This window comes from Sminthopsis crassicaudata, chromosome 3 (assembly GCF_048593235.1).
Source record: "Sminthopsis crassicaudata isolate SCR6 chromosome 3, ASM4859323v1, whole genome shotgun sequence".
Taxonomy (NCBI): Eukaryota; Metazoa; Chordata; class Mammalia; order Dasyuromorphia; family Dasyuridae; genus Sminthopsis; species Sminthopsis crassicaudata.
The window spans coordinates 492,261,049-492,278,409 of NC_133619.1; the positions used below are offsets into that span (position 1 = coordinate 492,261,049).

The 17,361-nt window shown below is 34.7% G+C and overlaps 1 protein-coding gene and 1 pseudogene across 4 annotated transcripts in view; one reads left to right on the forward strand and one right to left on the reverse strand.

Annotated features, from left to right (window-relative positions):
• The window catches only part of OPCML (opioid binding protein/cell adhesion molecule like), a 1,489,737-nt gene that overhangs the window by 1,272,215 nt on the left and 200,161 nt on the right, over positions 1 to 17,361 (forward strand). The gene's annotated exons all lie outside the window — the stretch shown is intronic.
• Positions 5,699 to 7,077, reverse strand: LOC141563124 (U2 small nuclear ribonucleoprotein auxiliary factor 35 kDa subunit-related protein 2 pseudogene; annotated as a pseudogene).

The following is a 17,361-nucleotide window of genomic DNA, read 5'->3' on the forward strand; positions in this document are numbered from 1 at the left end:
TTTTGACATTGGCATCGAGGAGGTACAAAAGGATTTTCACATTACTCAAAATATAATACAGTTATACAAAAAGAGTATTGATACCTTCCTGAGGCTGCTGCAAAGTATAATTCAGTGTACACTCACACACACACACATATATAAAGAGATCAAATTTGATATAAATTTGTTTATTTGTGTCTTCACTGTCTTCCAAGATTGAACAATGACATTAGTAATACTCAATAAAAACATTTAATAAGTAGCTATTATGTGTCCAACACTATACTAAGTGTCATCACAAAAAATAAGGCATTTCATTGACTGTGATGAAAGGTCAGTTTCTTCCTTTTCTAACTCTGAACAGTCAAAAAGCAGTTGGCAAAGTTAGAGAGCCTAAAACATTACAGTTCATGGGGTTACCTTACTTCTTATACAACTTGATATTTATTTCTCTTAAGTGCAGTCTGTGCATGACTGGGAAATGTCAAAGATTGTTTACAGTACAAAATTGTCATTTCCAGTGTCCAAGATCAACAGTGATAACTTTTTTTTGTTTCATATTCTCATTTTTAATAAGAGATAAACTTGGACTTAAAGATTATTCTATGATAAAATATGGCTCAGAGCATCCCCCAAACAAAGGATAAGACAGGCAGCTTTCATCATGGCTTGGGTTACTTTCTGTTACAATCATGACCTGTAAATAAATTGGGAATTAATATATCGAAGACCTTGTTCTTAGGCTACAACCCTTCTTAACCTTCCTTCACAGTCTTCTGTCCATGTTTTCCATGTTTAAATCTCTCCAAGATGACATCATCAGTCAAGACACTTGATAGATGTAAATAGATTTATGGTACTACTAGAATATCTGGGGGGTGAATGGGGAAGGTATACATAAATTAAGTGAGCTAGAGACACATAATTGGGCCTTTCTAAATAATTGAAATTCTACCTTTCAATTTAAAGAAGAGGTATTTCACAGCTCTTCAGTACATACTAGTTAGGGATTAGAACTTCTTAGTCGTTAATATTCCAAATGAGTCCTTAGATTCTGTTCACAAGATTTTCCTGAACTAAATACCTTCTTTTTTGTAGGCATTCAATCCTTTAAGTTAATTCCTTCAGGTCTTCTGCTTTAAATATTTTTTTTCAAAAAGAATTATCCCATCTACCTCTCAGATCTATGGAGAAAAAAGGAATTTATGACCAAAGAAGAACTAGAGGACATTTGAAATGCAAAATGGATAATTTTATTTATATTAAATTAAAAAGATTAAAAAACAACAACAACAATGCAACCAAGATTAGAAGGGAAGCAGAAAACTGGAGGAAATTTTACATCTAGGGATTCTGATAAAGGCCCCATTTCTAAAATATATAGAGAATTGACTCAAATTTATCAAATTTGATTCTTCAAATGATAGATGGTCAAAGAATATGAACAGATAACTTTCAGATGAAGAAATTAAAGTTATTTTAGTCATATAAAAATGCTCTGAATCACTATTGATTAGAGAAATTCAAATTAAGGCAACTTTGAGGTACCACTATATATACCTCTCAGATTGACTAAGATAACAGGAAAAGATAATGATTAATGTTGGAAGGGAAGTGGGAAAACTGGGAAATTAATATATTATTGGTGGAGTTGTGAACTGTTCCAAACTTTCTGGAGAGCAATTTGGAATTATGAGACCAAAGGGCTATCAAGCTGTGCACACCTTTTGATCCAGAAATGTCTCTACTGGGCCTGTATCCCAAAGAGATCATAAAAACAGGAATAGGACCCACATGTGCAAAAATGGTTGTAGCCACCCTTTTTATAGTGGCAAAGAACTGGAAAGTGAGTGGATACCCATCAGTTGGGGAGTGGCTGAATAAGTTATGGTGTACGAATGTTTTGGAATAAGAAATGACCAGCAGGATGATTTCAGAAAGGCCTGGAGAGACTTGCATGAATTGATGCTAGATGAAGTGAGTAAAACCAAGAGAACATTGTATACAGCAACAACAAGATTATGTGATGATCTTCTGTTAGGATTTGGTCTTTTTAAAAATGAGATGATTCATAACAATTCCAATAGAATTGTGATGGAGAGAACAATCTACATCCAATAAAAAGACTATGGGGACTGAATGTGGATCACAATGTAGTATTTTCAGCTTTTTTTTTTTGCTTGTTTTCTTTTCTAATTTTTTTCCTTTTTGATATAATGTTTCTTGTGCAGCAGGATAAATGTGGAAATATTTATAGAGGACTTGCACATAACAAGAGAACTGTACGGTTCTGCACACATATATTGTATCTAGGATATACTATAACATACTTAACATGTATAAGACTGCCTGCCATCTAGAGGAGGGGGTAGAGGGAGGAAAGGGAAAAGTCGGAACACAAGTGAATGTAAGGGATGATGTGATGTTGTAAAAAACTACCCATGCATATGTACTGTCAATAAAAAGTTATAATAATAAAAAAATAAAAATAGGAAAAAAACCTGAAAAAAACAAGAAGAATTGTACATGTTTAACATATATTAGATTACTTTTTATCTAGGGGAGTGAGAAAGGGAAGAGGAGAAGAAAAATTTGTAATATAAGGCTTTTCAAGGGTAAATGTTGAAAACTACCTTCGCATGTATTTTGAAAATAAAAGGCTATTATTAAATTTTTAAAAATAAATATTTATCCCATAAAGTTTGCATGACTTATATTTACCATTTATCCAAACTACCTTCCCGGGCTTATTATCAATTATTTTCTTTTCCACATCACTCTCTGGTCCAACCAAACTGATTTTCTTTTTTCTTTTTTCTCACAGCCATGACTTTATACATTCCATACCTGAAGTGAATCCTTCCTTTCTTCAACCTCTCATAATCCCTTATTATTTTTTTACAGTCAATTTTCAATCATGTCCAATTCTTTCTGATCACATCTGGGATTTTCTTAAAGAAAGACACCAGAATGTTTTCCCAATTCCTTCTCTAGCTTAGATAAAGAAGCTGAGGGAAACAGGCTTAAGACACATGCCCAGGGTCACACAGCTTCTATGTGCCTCAGGACAGATTTAAACTCAGGGGAGTCTCCCTAAATTCAAGTCTGGCCTCAGACATTGCCTTGCAATTATACCCAATGATCCTTAGAATTCCTAGTTTCTTAGATATTAAAGTACAATTCAAATTCTATCTTTCATATGAGGCCTTTCATTATACTCCCAGCTACTAATTTCTTGCTTCTAATATTAATTCCTATCAATTTTATATGTATGTAGGTATATATTCCCAAATAAGATATAAGTTTCTAGAGGGCAGAAATTGCTTCATCTTAGTCCTTATATTCCTGCACATTATCCTTGTTAATACTTCATTCTCAACTACTAAGTATTTAATAAATACATGTTGTTTTATTGATTCACCTTCCATGATTTCCACATGTATTGTTTCTCTGGGGAAAAATGTGTTTGGTCTTTTCACAACTTCACTCCCACCAAACAACTATCTGGGAGCTCTACTCTTGCACTGGGGGTCCTTACACTTGTCTTACCTTACAGGTACTTTCTCTTGTTTTATTGTTTCTCCTTTGCCTCCATAAGAGTTTCTCTAGCTCCAACCAAATGTATACAGTGTAAATTCTTTGAGAAAAGGGATTATTTCACTTTTGTCTTTATATCTTGAGCCAAGCACACTATCTTGCACATAAATATGTATTTAATAGATACTTGATGGATTAACTGATTCTATATAATCAATCTACATATGATCTGGGTAAGTATTATAAAGTAAGAATTATAATAAGTCCCTCAAGCAGTTCTCTTCTTTTGGAAATATAAGATTCTTTCTCACTTACATGTGACCCTCTTTTGAGGCAGCCCAAAGTGAATTAGCAGATCTGAAAAGAATTCTGTTATCTGAGGACCATTACTTGGATACTTTCAAACACCTGTTTCTAATCACTCATCTGACTAATCTTATGAGTTTTCACAAATCCAGTGGTTTTTTCAGACCTCCACTATAATTATTTGTAATGTCCATAAGTCCATTGTCCATTAGTTCATGTGCCATAAATCCAATAATTCCTGTAAGTTTTAAAGTCCTATAATAGTCTCATCTTGTGTTAGGAAATCCAATGATTCCTTCTGGTTTTAAAGTTCTTTAACAGTCTCATTATCAGCCATGCTCTTTCAGGCAAATGTTTCTTAGATCTTCTCCTTTGTTTTGAGGTTTTTCTTTTTTTCTGTCTCTCTCCAAGTGCTTGTTGGCACCTATCTGTTTCCTTCTCAATCTGTTTTCTTCTGTTTGTTAAAATACAAGCAAACCCTCTCTCCCAGGCAGTTAACCTATCTAATTTCCTTCTATTTATCACTTTCAAAATCTCTTCTCATCATCTGGAAATTACATTGGTGCTGTTTGTACTGGACACTGCCCTGTTGCTTTAAAAGGTCTGTATTCTTCCCAAGTGTAATCCCTTTCTGCAATCTGATTGCCTTTTGGCTGACTGATCAGGTAATCCCTTTCTTCCACTTTTTGGCTGATAGATCACATTAGATGCCTGACCTTCTAAAAGGTTCTTTGGGTGTAACCTCAGCTGCCATCATGCCCCACCTATCTTTTGATTGAGTTCTTAGAACTGGGCTCTGCCTCTTATTTCCCAGGATCAATCTACATTCAAAGGCCCAGTGGAAGCCCTTGTGACATTTTGGACATGGAGTTTTAGGTCTTCTTTCAGCCTGTCTTCTCACTCTATCTCCATATCTACATTGAGCTCTTAGATTTCCAACTTTTCCACATTGAAGACATCAACGAGTTTCTCTAGAAGTCCCTTGCCAGGAGGGACCTTGTCTTTCCATGTTCATCATAGTCTGGATGTAAAAAGCATTTGTTCCCACTGTAGCACATCGTCTTATGATCTCCTCTAAAGAAGCATCTTTGTCTAGTCCCCATATAATTCTCTTGCAAACTTCATTGGCATTTTCCATAGCCAAATGTCTGGTCATTATTTCTGTAGCTGCATTCTCTCCAATAGTTCTTTTGACAGCAGTTTGCAGACATCCCACAAAATCCACAAAAGGTTCATTGGGACCTTGCTCTATTTTAGTGAAAGCCTTCAATCTTTCTGTCCGGGGAGGGAACCCCAAGCTTTTATTGCAGCCTTCATCCTTGTCAAATTTCCTAACTACCTTCTACTTTAAAATATTAATAGGAATAAAGCTGTGTGTCTTCCAAGGAAAAAGTTTTTCCTAATTAGAAAACCAAAAGCAGCATTTCCATTTAAAGTTCATGCATGCTACAGCATTAAGACAAATAAAATTGTGTTTCCCCTTTTCAACTTTATCATCTCTTTCTCTTGTGCAATCTATTATAAATGACATTTGTGTTACTGGTACTGCTGTAAACAAGAATATTCATTAGCTATAGTAGAAATGATTCAATTTCAATCTACCCTAAATAACCAAGTATTTATTACTTGGAGTAATAGGGAGGGAGTACAGGGAATTTTCTGTGTTTTAAGTGTCAAGATTTTGTCAAACTTGAGTTCTAAAACACCTTTAGTAATTCTGGTTGAAAAACTAACTTTGGAGTTGCAATTATATAATACAGGATAATTCTAGATCTGAAAAGCTGGTATAAATTGAGAAAAATAACTGGGAGCTCTAACACTTACATTTTGGAGATCACTATGTCAGTATAAAAATATATATTTTGTTTGTGATTTAAGTATTTCTGTCTCTGCTGGTTGACTTCTTCCTGTCCCGACTCCTAGACCTGGATGTACTTTTGCTTTGGCTTCTTTGGCCTCTACTCTGGCTCCTGCTTCTTTGGCTCCAATTGCGTTTTCTTCCTCCATTCCTTGAGTGTCACCTTTCATGACTTTTTGAGGAATGCTTATGAGATTTTTTCTTACTCCTATAGTGATGACTTTTCTTCCTCTCAGATTCCCCATTTCTTTTATAAGAATAATCTGGACTAGGACTTCGCTGTCTCCTCGATCTGATATTCTTCATGGTAACCTGTCCTCTCTCTCCTTTCTCAGTTTTTACCAAATGATGTATTACTCCAATCTGGGGACATATGTATGTCTCTATTAGTTTCCCAAAATTCATTATTAGGATTTCTGAATACATGGAGAAAGTTACAGTGCTTCCCCCTTGGACACTTTTGCCTTCCAAATAAACCACAAATAGCCATTTTCCACCATGTTACTGGTGAGAATTCACATTGAAGCTGTTGTCCTGCATACCATCGTCCACTGAATAGAGAGAAGGCTGCTTGACATTCTTCCTCCGACTGATATTGCACATATACATTTCCTCTTAGATGATGCTCAAAGTTGCAGCTGACCTTGAATTGAATAACTTTTCCCATATTCTTGAATTCTGGAAGTACATTTCATAGAAATCTAGGAACTGTTGATAAGTTTCCTCCTTGCTATACTCCAGGCTCGCATCAGTATCATAGTCATCCCTTCTGCACTGCTCCATTCCAAATGTTATAAACATACTTCTAATAAAAAGTGTTTGACTAGATGTTGGGTAATTATGCTTACGTGAACACCTATCTCCAAATCAGCAAGATCCTGTCTTAATGTAGAATGGACAATTAGCTTGATCTTTCTCTGTTGCTCTTAAATCCACTGGTGGTTCTGGATTATGCCATGTGACACAATTTTCCAACTGACTTTCAGCCTGATCCAGCATCTTCTGCACAGCTTCCTCTCTGTCTCTCTTCTGTTGTCTCTGTTCTTCTTCCTGTTTCTCTTTCCTTTGTTGTTCTTCCCATTCTTCATTGATCTTTCTCTCTTCTTTTTTGCTGCCTCTTCCTTTTCCTTCTTTAGTTTAAATTCTTCTTGAGCCTTCTGTTCTCTCAATAACCACTCTTCATGTAATTTTTGCCTTTCAGCTTTCTGTTTTTCCTTTTCTTCCAGTTGTTCAACAATGAACTTATCTTCCTCTTCATCTTTCTGTGATAGTCCTAAGTCTCTCAACTTAGCTCGCTCCTGATGCCTTCTGCGGTGTTTCTCCTTCTTCAAAGCAGCTCAGTACTTATTATGGTTGGGTTTCTCAATTAATAGCAACACAGCAGGTGCAGCCATCTTGAGAATGCCCTGTTCCAGAACCAAATTGTCATGGTCCGGGATAGCTCCCTCTGAAGAGCTCAGAATCAGCCAGAATCAGGATAAGTAAAAGTCTTTGCCCCACGTTGGGCGCCAAAATATAATGTCCTGTCGTCTCTCAATTACAATCCTTTTCTGGGAGGAGGCTTCTTTTCTATAAAATCTTGTCCTCTGTGAGCAGGTTTCCTGGGAGGCTTCTGAAGCCTCCAGCCAGAATGAAGGTAGAATCTCAAATCCTCTTCTTCCTGAATCCTGGCTCTGAATCTCCTCGAGCTTCCCTGAAGTTCTCCCGTGAAATCTTGTTCTTATCCCAATCTAGACTGACTTTGCCAGACTCAATGTTCCTCTTTTTATCCTCCAAGAGAATGGGCTTGTGGGTACTCCCAGGGGCTTGTGGGAACTCCTACAACCAATAAACTTGCTTCTTTTAAAGGTGTAAACTTTTCTAAATGTGTAAACTTCTTTCATAAGTTTAACGATGTATACTCCTTTTAAAGGTGTGAATTCTGAGCTAGAGAATTGTTAAGTACCGACTTACCACCTAGTAAGAACCTAACAATTATTGATAATAGAAATCACATTGTACTTCTTGTTAGAACACACATGCATTGTGAAAAAAAAGATTGAGAGTTGTATAAGACATACAATTCAAAGAAAATCTGCAGTCATTGCAATACAGGTAGCTTCTCTATCTAATGATTTATTTATCCTAGTGTCCAAACCCCATCTAAGGAAGGCATTTATTGTGTGACCATCAGTGAGTCATCTATCCTATCTGATTTCTGGTTTCCTTATCAATATAATGAGGGTAATAATCCCAGTAGGACTTAACTGAAAAATTTGTGAGCAGTTAAGTGAAATAAATATATAAAACTGTGCTATTTCTAAAAAATAAAAACCATTTATTATGTATTTTATTATGATTTTTAATTGATTTTCAAATTCTCTCCCTGCCTTCTTCCTTCCCATTGCAAATTTTAGCAATATATCAATTATCCATGTAAAATCATATAAAATATATTTCTATGTCAGCCATTTCACAAAAAGAAGTAAAAAAGTGAACAATTATATTTTCGATTGTACTCAGAGTTCATCAATTCTATCACTGAGGTAGATAGCATTTTTTCATCATGAGTCCTTGAAGTTATCTTGGATCATTATATTGATCAGAGCACTTCAGTTTACTATCATTATAATATTGCTGTTACTGTGTACAATGATCTCCTGGTTCTGCTTGCTTAACTTAACATCAATTCAATTAGGTCTTCCCATGTTTTTCTGAAGCTATCCCCTTTTGTCATTTGTTTTAGCACAATGGTATAATATCAAAATCACATGCCACATTCTGTTCAACTATTCCCAGAATTTCCAATTCTTTACCAATATAAAACGAGCTGCTGTAAATATTTTTGTACGTATAGATTCTTTTTCTTTTTTCTTTGATCTTTGGGGAACAGAAGTAGTAGTGATATCACTTGCATGCACAGTGTGATAGTCCTTTGTGCAAAGTTCCAAATTGTTCTCCAGAATAGTTGATTACTCTTCATTAATACACTTATTTCCCTCTCATTTCCTACAGCACTTGTCATTTCTGAGGATTACTTAATTTGCATTTCACTAATCAGTAGTGATTCAGAAAATTTTTCATATGACTATAGGAAACTTTGGTTTTTGATTCTGTCATAAATTCTATTTATCAATTGGGGAATAGCTCTTATTTTAATAAATTTGACTCAGTTTCCTATATATTTGAGAAATGAGATCTTTATCAGAGAGACATGTTATAAATTTTTTAATATTTAATATCTATAGTACCTTTTTAGCAAAACACAGTTTCTGATTATTATTTTTAATAAATCTATTTCTGCTTTTGCTTTGTCTGAGCTCACAATTGCTATCCTTGTCTTTTGTAATTCAGCTAAAACATAATAAAATCTGCTCCAACCTCTTATTTTCATTCTGTATATGTCTTTTTGTTTCAGAAGTGTCTATTTTATTTTTTTTATATTTCCCAATTACATGTCAAGACAATTTTAGCATTCATTTTTAAATAGTATTTTATTTTCCCCAGTTATATGTCAAGAAAATGTTAAACATTAATTTTACAATATTTCTGATTCCAAATTTTTCTCCCTCTCTCTTCCTTCCCCTCTTCTGAAACTGATAGGTAGTTTGATACAGTTTATACATCTGATAGTATGTAAATATATTTCCATATTAGTCACAGTTGTGAAAGAAAAAATAAATCAAAAGAAAAAAAACATGCAAAAGAATGAAGTAAATGAAAAATGCATTTTAATATGCCTTAGTTTATCAATTCTTTATCTGGATATTAATAGCATTTTCTTTTATGGATCCTTTGTACTTATCTTGAATCATTGTGCTTCTGAAAAGCAAAATTCATAGTTGATTGTCACACAGCCTTGCTGATAGTATGTACAATTTTTTTCTGGTTCTGCTCATTTTACTTTTACATCAGTTCATACAAATATTTCCAGGTTTTGCTGAATGTGCCTGGTCGTCATTTTGATTGTGCAATATTATAGATTACATTCATATACCACAATTTATTCTACTATTCTCCAACTAATAGACATAACTTCAGTTTCCAATAGTTTGTTACTATAAAAAAGGCTATTATAAAGATTTTTGCACAATTTGTTATGATCTCTGGAATACAAACCTAACAGTGATAATACCAGTTCAAAGATTATGCACAGTTTGTTTACCTTTTGGACACAGTTTCAAATTGCTCTCCAAGGTACTGGGATCAATTCACAATTCCACCAACAATGCATTAGTATCCTAATTTGTCTATATTCCTTTCAATTTTTATCATTTTCCTTTTTGTCATATGAACCAATTTGGTAAGTGTAAGATGTTACGTCAGAGTTGTTTTAATCTGCATTTCTCTAATCAAAAGGTATTTAGAGTACCAACTGAAAGCTCTTTATATTTTTGATCATTTACCAATTAGGGAATGGCTTTTATTCTTGTAAATTTGTAAATGAGGCCTTTAAAGGGAAGCAATAAATTGGGAAAACACTTTTACATTCAAAGATTCTGATAAAGGTTTCATTTCTCATATATATATAGAGAATTGACTCAAATTTACAAGAATTCAAGCCATTTTCCAACTGATAAATGGTCAAAGGATATGAATTTTCAGATGAAGAAATTGAAACTATTTCTAGTCATATGAAAAGGTGCTCCATATCATTATTAAGCAGAGAAATGCAAATTAAGACACCTCTCAGATTGGTTAAGATGAGAGGAAAAGAAAATGATGAATGTTGGAGCGTCTGTGGGAAAACTGGGACACTAATGCATTGTTGGTGGAACTGTGAATTTATCCAACCATTCTGGAGAGCAATTTGGAACTATGATCCAAAAGTGATCAAACTGTGCATACCCTTTGATCCAGCAGTGTTTCTATTGGGGTTATATCCCAAAGAGATCTTAGAAGAGAGGAAGGGACGCATTTGTGAAAAAATGTTTGTAGCAGCCCTTTTTGTAGTGGCAAGAAACTGGAAACTGAATAGATGTCCATCAATTGGAGAATAAATTATGGTATATAAATGTTATGGAATATTATTCTTCTGTAAGAAACGACCAGCAGCATGATTTCAGAGAGGCCTGGAGAGACTTAAATAAACTGATGCTGAGTGAAATGAGCAGAGCCAAGATATCATTATACATGGCAACAAGAAGACTATATGATGAACATTTCTGATGAATGTGGCTCTCTTCAACAATGAGATGATTCAAACCAGTTCCAGTTGTTCAGTGATGGAGAGACATCTACACCCAGAGAGAGGACTGTAGGAACTTAGTGTGGACCACAACATAGCATTTTCACTCTTTCTGTTGTTGTTTGCTTGCATTTTGTTTTCTTAGTTTTTTTTTTTCCTTCTTGATCTGATTTTTATTGTGCAGCAAGATAAATGTATAAATATGTATACATATGTTGGATTTAAGATATGTTTTAACATATTTAATATGTATTAGAGTACATGCCATCTGGGGAGGGGGGAAATTTGGAACAGAAGGTTTTGCAAAGGTCAGTGTTGAAAAATTACCCATGCACATGTTTCGTAACTAAAAAACTTTAATAAAATTTTAAAAAAAGGAAAAAAAGAAAAAAAAGAAATGAAGCCCTTATCAGAGGCACATGATTTAAAGGTTCTCCTTTTGATTATGGCTTTCAGGTAGTTCAATGACTTTGACATTGTGTTTCTTGGATCTACTTTCCAGGTCAATTTTTTTTTCAGTGAGGTATTTTATATTTTCTTCTATTTTTCCATTCCTTTTAATTTGGTTGATTGATGTGACTGATTGATGAGTTGCATAGTCATTAGTTTCCACTTTCCCAATTTTAACTTTTTTTTTTTAATTCATTTTTCCAAATTATCCCCTCCCTCCACTCCCTCCCCCCGATGGCAGGCAATCCCATACATTTTACATGTGTTACAATATAACCTAGATACAATATATGTGTGTAAATACCATTTTCTTGTTGCACAATAAACATTAGAATCCGAAGGTACATGCAACCTGGGCAGACAGATATTAGTGCTAACAATTTACATTCGCTTCCCAGTGTTCCTTCTCTGGGTATAGTTATTTCTGTCCATCATTGATCAACTGGAAGTGAGTTGGATCTTCTTTATGTTGAAGATTTCCACTTCCATCAGAATACATCCTCATACAGTATTGTTGTTGAAGTGTACAGTGATCTTCTGGTTCTGCTCATTTCACTCAGCATCAGTTGATTTAAGTCTCTCCAGGCCTCTCTGTATTCCTCCTGCTGGTCATTTCTTACAGAGCAATAATATTCCATAACCTTCATATACCACAATTTACCCAACCATTCTCCAACTGATGGACATCCATTCATCTTCCAGTTTCTAGCTACAACAAAAAGAGCTGCCACAAACATTTTGGCACATATATGTCTCTTTCTGTTCTTTAGTATTTCTTTGGGATATAATCCCAGTAGTAGCGCTGCTGGGTCAAAGGGTATGCACAGTTTGATAACTTTTTGGGCATAATTCCAGATTGCTCTCCAGAATGGCTGGATTCTTTCGCAACTCCACCAGCAATGTATCAGTGTCCCAGTTTTCCCACATCCCCTCCAACATTCATCATTATTTGTTCCTGTCATCTTAGCCAATCTGACAGGTGTGTAGTGGTATCTCAGAGTTGTCTTAATTTGCATTTCTCTGATCAGTAGTGATTTGGAACACTCTTTCATATGAGTGGAAATAGTTTCAATTTCATCATCTGAGAATTGTCTGTTCATATCCTTTGACCATTTATCAATTGGAGAATGGTTTGGTTTCCTATAAATCAGGGTCAGTTCTCTATATATTTTGGAAATGAGACCTTTGTCAGAACCTTTACTTTTAAAAATATTTTCCCAATTTGTTACTTCGCTTCTAATCTTGTTTGCATTAGTATTGTTTGTACAGAAACTTTTTAGTTTGATGTAATCAAAATCTTCTATTTTGTGATCAATAATGATCTCTAATTCTCCTCTGGTCATAAATTCCTTCCTCCTCCACAGGTCTGATAGGTAGACTATTCTCTGTTCCTCTAATCTATTTATGATCTCATTCTTTATGCCTAAATCATGGACCCATTTTGATCTTATCTTGGTATATGGTGTTAAGTGTGGATCCATCCAATTTTAACTTTTAAGGAGTTGTTTTCCTCAATGAGCTTTTGCATTTCTTTCTTTTTTTTTTTTTAATTTAGATAATTGTACCCTTTAAAAAGTTGTTTTGTTCAGTTGATTTTTGTGTCTCCCTTTCCATTTGGCCAATTCTACTTTTCAGTCAGATGTTTTCTTTTTCCAAGATGATGATTTTTTCATAATTTCTTGCATCATTATAATTTCTTTTCCAGATTTTTCTTCTACCTCTCTTGTATGATGTTTAATATATTTTTGAGCTCTTCCAAGAGTTCTTTCTGAGCTTGAGACAACTTCCTATTTTTCTTTGGGATTTAGCCTATAAGTGTTTTGGTATTGTATTCTTCTGGTTTTGTGTTTTGATCTTCCCTATCAATATAATAACTTTCTATGGTCAGATTCTTTTGTTGTTTTGGCTCATCTTTTTGGCTTTATCCTTTCTTTCTTTCTTTTTTTTTTTAATTTGAGTTCTGCTCCTGGAGTGGGAAGGGAAACTGTATCAGAATTCTTATGCCAGTGACTGCAAGTTCTGGCTCTTTACCTGGTACTTCAGTGATGTTCCTCTGAGTACCAAGGGGTAGGCTCATGTCTGGTGCTGCATTGAAAGGATGGGGTGAGGGGTAGTTGGTGCTATTTAAGGCTGCAGTAGGTCTAGCAATTTACCTGGTGCTGAGTTGGAGTCCTACTGCTGGCATCTGGCATGTGCTAAGGCCATGGAGTGTTTCTTCCTTTCCCTGGGACTACACTGAAGCATGTGGTGGTCTGGCCACTGTTTGCTGCCTGTCTAGAGTATGTGGCAGGGAAGTCCTAATAGCTGCCTATTTGCTTTGGTACTCATAAAGTTGGTTCTACCTCTTTATCCACGGCTATGCTGAAGAATTTGGCAGTTCTTAGAGCTAAAGTTTGCTAGTTCCCCTGGATGTGATGAAGCGCATGGGTGCTCCTAGTATCGGTGTTTCAAGTGAGGCTTTTTTAAATACCATAGTTTGGATTCCATTTTCTAATCCATTCTGCTCTTTGCTTCTATTTTAGGGGTAAGATCATCCTATTCACATTATGATTTATGAATATATATTTCATTCCTTGCCATTTCTTCTGTTTATCCCTCTCTTTTTTATCCTGTTCCTCCTCAAAAATTTGTTTTGCTTATGACCACTATTCCCCTTAATCTGCCATTCCTTTTATCATCTCCCTTCTTTTATTCTCTTCTCCCATTTTCCCATTATGCAAGATAGATTCAATACTTATTTGGGTGTACATATATCTTCTTCACTCTTTGTACATATTTTGATGAGAGTGATGTTCAAGCATTGTCTACCTCCCTTCCTCCACATCATTTTCCCCTTTTCCACAAAAGCTCTTTCTTTTCTACCACTTTTATGTGAGAAAAATTTCTAATTCCACCTTTCTCCCTCCCTTCCCCCAGTGCATCATCTTTTCTCACCCCACCTTTTTTTGAGATTTTCCCAACATAATCAATTCATATCCATGACCTCTCTATATGTAGACTCTTTCTACCCAAATAATTATATCTATCTTAATAATAATAAAAATCTTAGAAGTTAGATGTACCACCTTCTTATATAGGAATATGTAAACAGATTAACCTTATTGAATCTCTTATGATTGCTCTTTTACATTACCTTTTTATGCTTCTCTTGAGTTTTGTGTTTGAAAGTATTTTTAATTCAGCTCTCGGTTTTTCATCAAGAATACTTGAAAGTTTTCTAATTCATTAAATATCTGTATCTCCTCCCCCAAAGGATTGTACTCAATTTTGGGGGATAGATTAATTCTTGGTTGTAACCTTAGCTCCTTTGCCTTCAATAATATCCCAAGCTCTTTGTTCCTTTAATTGCTGAATCTTCTGTAATTCTAATACCACATTTGAATTTTTTTTCTAGCTACTTGCATTATTTTTTCAGGCCTGGGAGCTTTGGAATATGGCTATCATATTCCTGGGATGAAGTTTATTTTCAAATCTCTTCAGGGAGTAATTGGTAAATTTTATCTTCTGGATCTAAGATAATTAGAGCAATTTTCCCTTATAATTTTCTAGAAATAAGGTGTCTAAGCTCTTTTTGTTTTATCCTGACTTCCAGGTAGTCTAATAATTCTTAAATTATTTCTTTCCTCAGTCCATTTCCCCGAGCAATTATTTTTTTCAAATAAGATATTTAGCATTTTCTTCTATTTTTTCATTCTTTTGATTTTATTTTGTTGTTTCTTGATGTCTCATAAAGCCTTTATCTCCCATTTTCCCAATTCTAATATTTAAAAGAATTATTTTCCTCAGTAAGCTTTTGTACTTTTCCCCAGTTAAGTCAATTATGCTTCTTTTCTTTAATGAATTTTTATGCCTATTTTTCCATTAGACTAATTCTGTATTTTAAGGTGTTATTTTCATTAGTATTTTTATGCCTTTTTCATGAAGATATTAATTCTCTTCATATTTTTTTGCATCATTCTCTTTTTCTTTCCCAGTTTCCCCCTTTACTGCTCTTATAACTATCTTCAACTCTTCTAGAATTTTTTTGCTATACTTTGTTCAATTAGCATTTTTCTTTGAAGCTTTGTATCTTGCCTCATATTGTTTTCTTTTGAGTATGTACCTTTGTCTTCCTTGCCACCATAGTCATTTTTACAGCCAAATTCTATTTTTGTTGTTGCTGCTTTTCTCATTTTATTTCTTGTCTTTGAACTTTATGTTAATGTTTTGAACTTTACATTAATGAATTTTTAATTTCAACTTTATATCCAGGCTCTGTTCACCTTGGGGTGGGGAAGCACTGTCCCAAACTTCAAGGTTTTCATGTTGCTGTTTTCAGAGAAAGTTCTGAGATTGTGCAAGTTTTGGGATCTTCTGAGGTAATATGATCTGTGGGAGAGTTGTGGTCACTGTTATCCTGGTCGGTTTTCTGCTCTTACCCAGGAAAAGCTCCTGCTTCCCTGAAGCCATAAATGCTAGCACTCCACTTATTCCTGAAGTTGTGATTGGTGCCATTCTCTCCTAGGACTTCAAGCACTAGTTTTCCTTTCCACCTTAGAACTGCAACTCAGAACTGAGGCAATAGGGTACTGTACCCTGTGTCAACAAAGGGTCCACAATAATCTCTGATGAACCATCTGACTCCAGTTCAGTATCCGGCCCTCAGCCCCAAACTGCTATTACTGTTGCTACTACTTGCTGTCATGGCCCACTGTTGGTGTTGTGATTATACACTCTAACCCAGCACTCATCTTAATGTCATAGATTTCTCCTAACAACCTCCTAAGTTTTCTTAGATTGGAAAAATGTTTCACCCTGACATTTGTGGACTCTGCTGCTCCACAATTTGATTTGAAGGTTTATTTTGAAGTTGTTTGGAGAAAAATTTTGGGAAAGTTCATCTGGGCTGCTGTCTCTCTTCTGCCATCTTGCCTGCAGCATCCCCACATTTTGCAGATCTTCACATGGTAGATAAATTTTCACGTGAATTACTATGCACTTCAAAATGTTTGTGGCAGCCCTTTTTGTAATGGCTAGAAATTGGAAAATGGATGCCCATTAATTGGAGAATGGTTGGGTAAATTATGGTATATGAATATTATGGAATATTATTGTTCTGTAAGAAATGACCAGCAGGATAAATACAGAGAAGCTTGGAGAGACTTACATGAACTGATGCTGAGTGAAATGAGCAGAACCAGGAGATCATTATACACAGCAACAACAATATTGTATGAGGATGTATTCTGATGGAAGTAGATATCTTCAGCAAAGAGAAGATTTAACTCAGATCCAATTGATCAGTGATGGACAGAATCAGCTACATCCAGAGAAGAAACACTGGGAAAAGAATGTAAACTGTTTGCATTTTTGTTTTCCTTCCCAGGTTATTTTTACCTTCTGAATCTAATTCTTCCTTTGCAACAACAACAACAACAAAAAGTTCTGCACACATATTGTATCTAGGATATACTGTAACATATTTATTATGTATAGGAATGCCTGCCATCTAGGGCAGGGGATGGAGGGAAGGAGGGGAAAATTCAGAACAGAAGTGAGTGCAAGGGATAATGTTGTAAGAAAAATACCTATGCATATGTACTGTCAAAAAAAGTTATAATTATAAAATTAATAAAAAATAAAATGAGCCGGAAAAGAAAAAAAATTACTACACACTTGCCAATGTGTGCTTAGGGATCATAAACATATTAATATTAGGTAAAGTAAAATATAATGGGAAAGAATAATCTGTTACAAAACAGCAGAGACAAATATAAATACTTCATTTGGATTATCTGCAACTATGTTCTTCTCCTTTGTTATAAACAATATTAGGTAAGTCTATTTCCAGAGCCCGTTATCTTTTCAAGTGATATTTTACAGAATTTTAAATGAAAAATTGAACACCTAGGGTGATAGTTCATTTTTCAAAACCTAAATCCCTGAATCTGAGAAATTTTTTGAGTTAGAATGCATGTTATATTTATATGGTGGCATAAACTAGGAAAATGTTGAATTGTAAACCAGCTTCATTTGTCAATGTAAATGTCCAAGCAAAAGCAGAAGTTGAATTAGGTTTTGG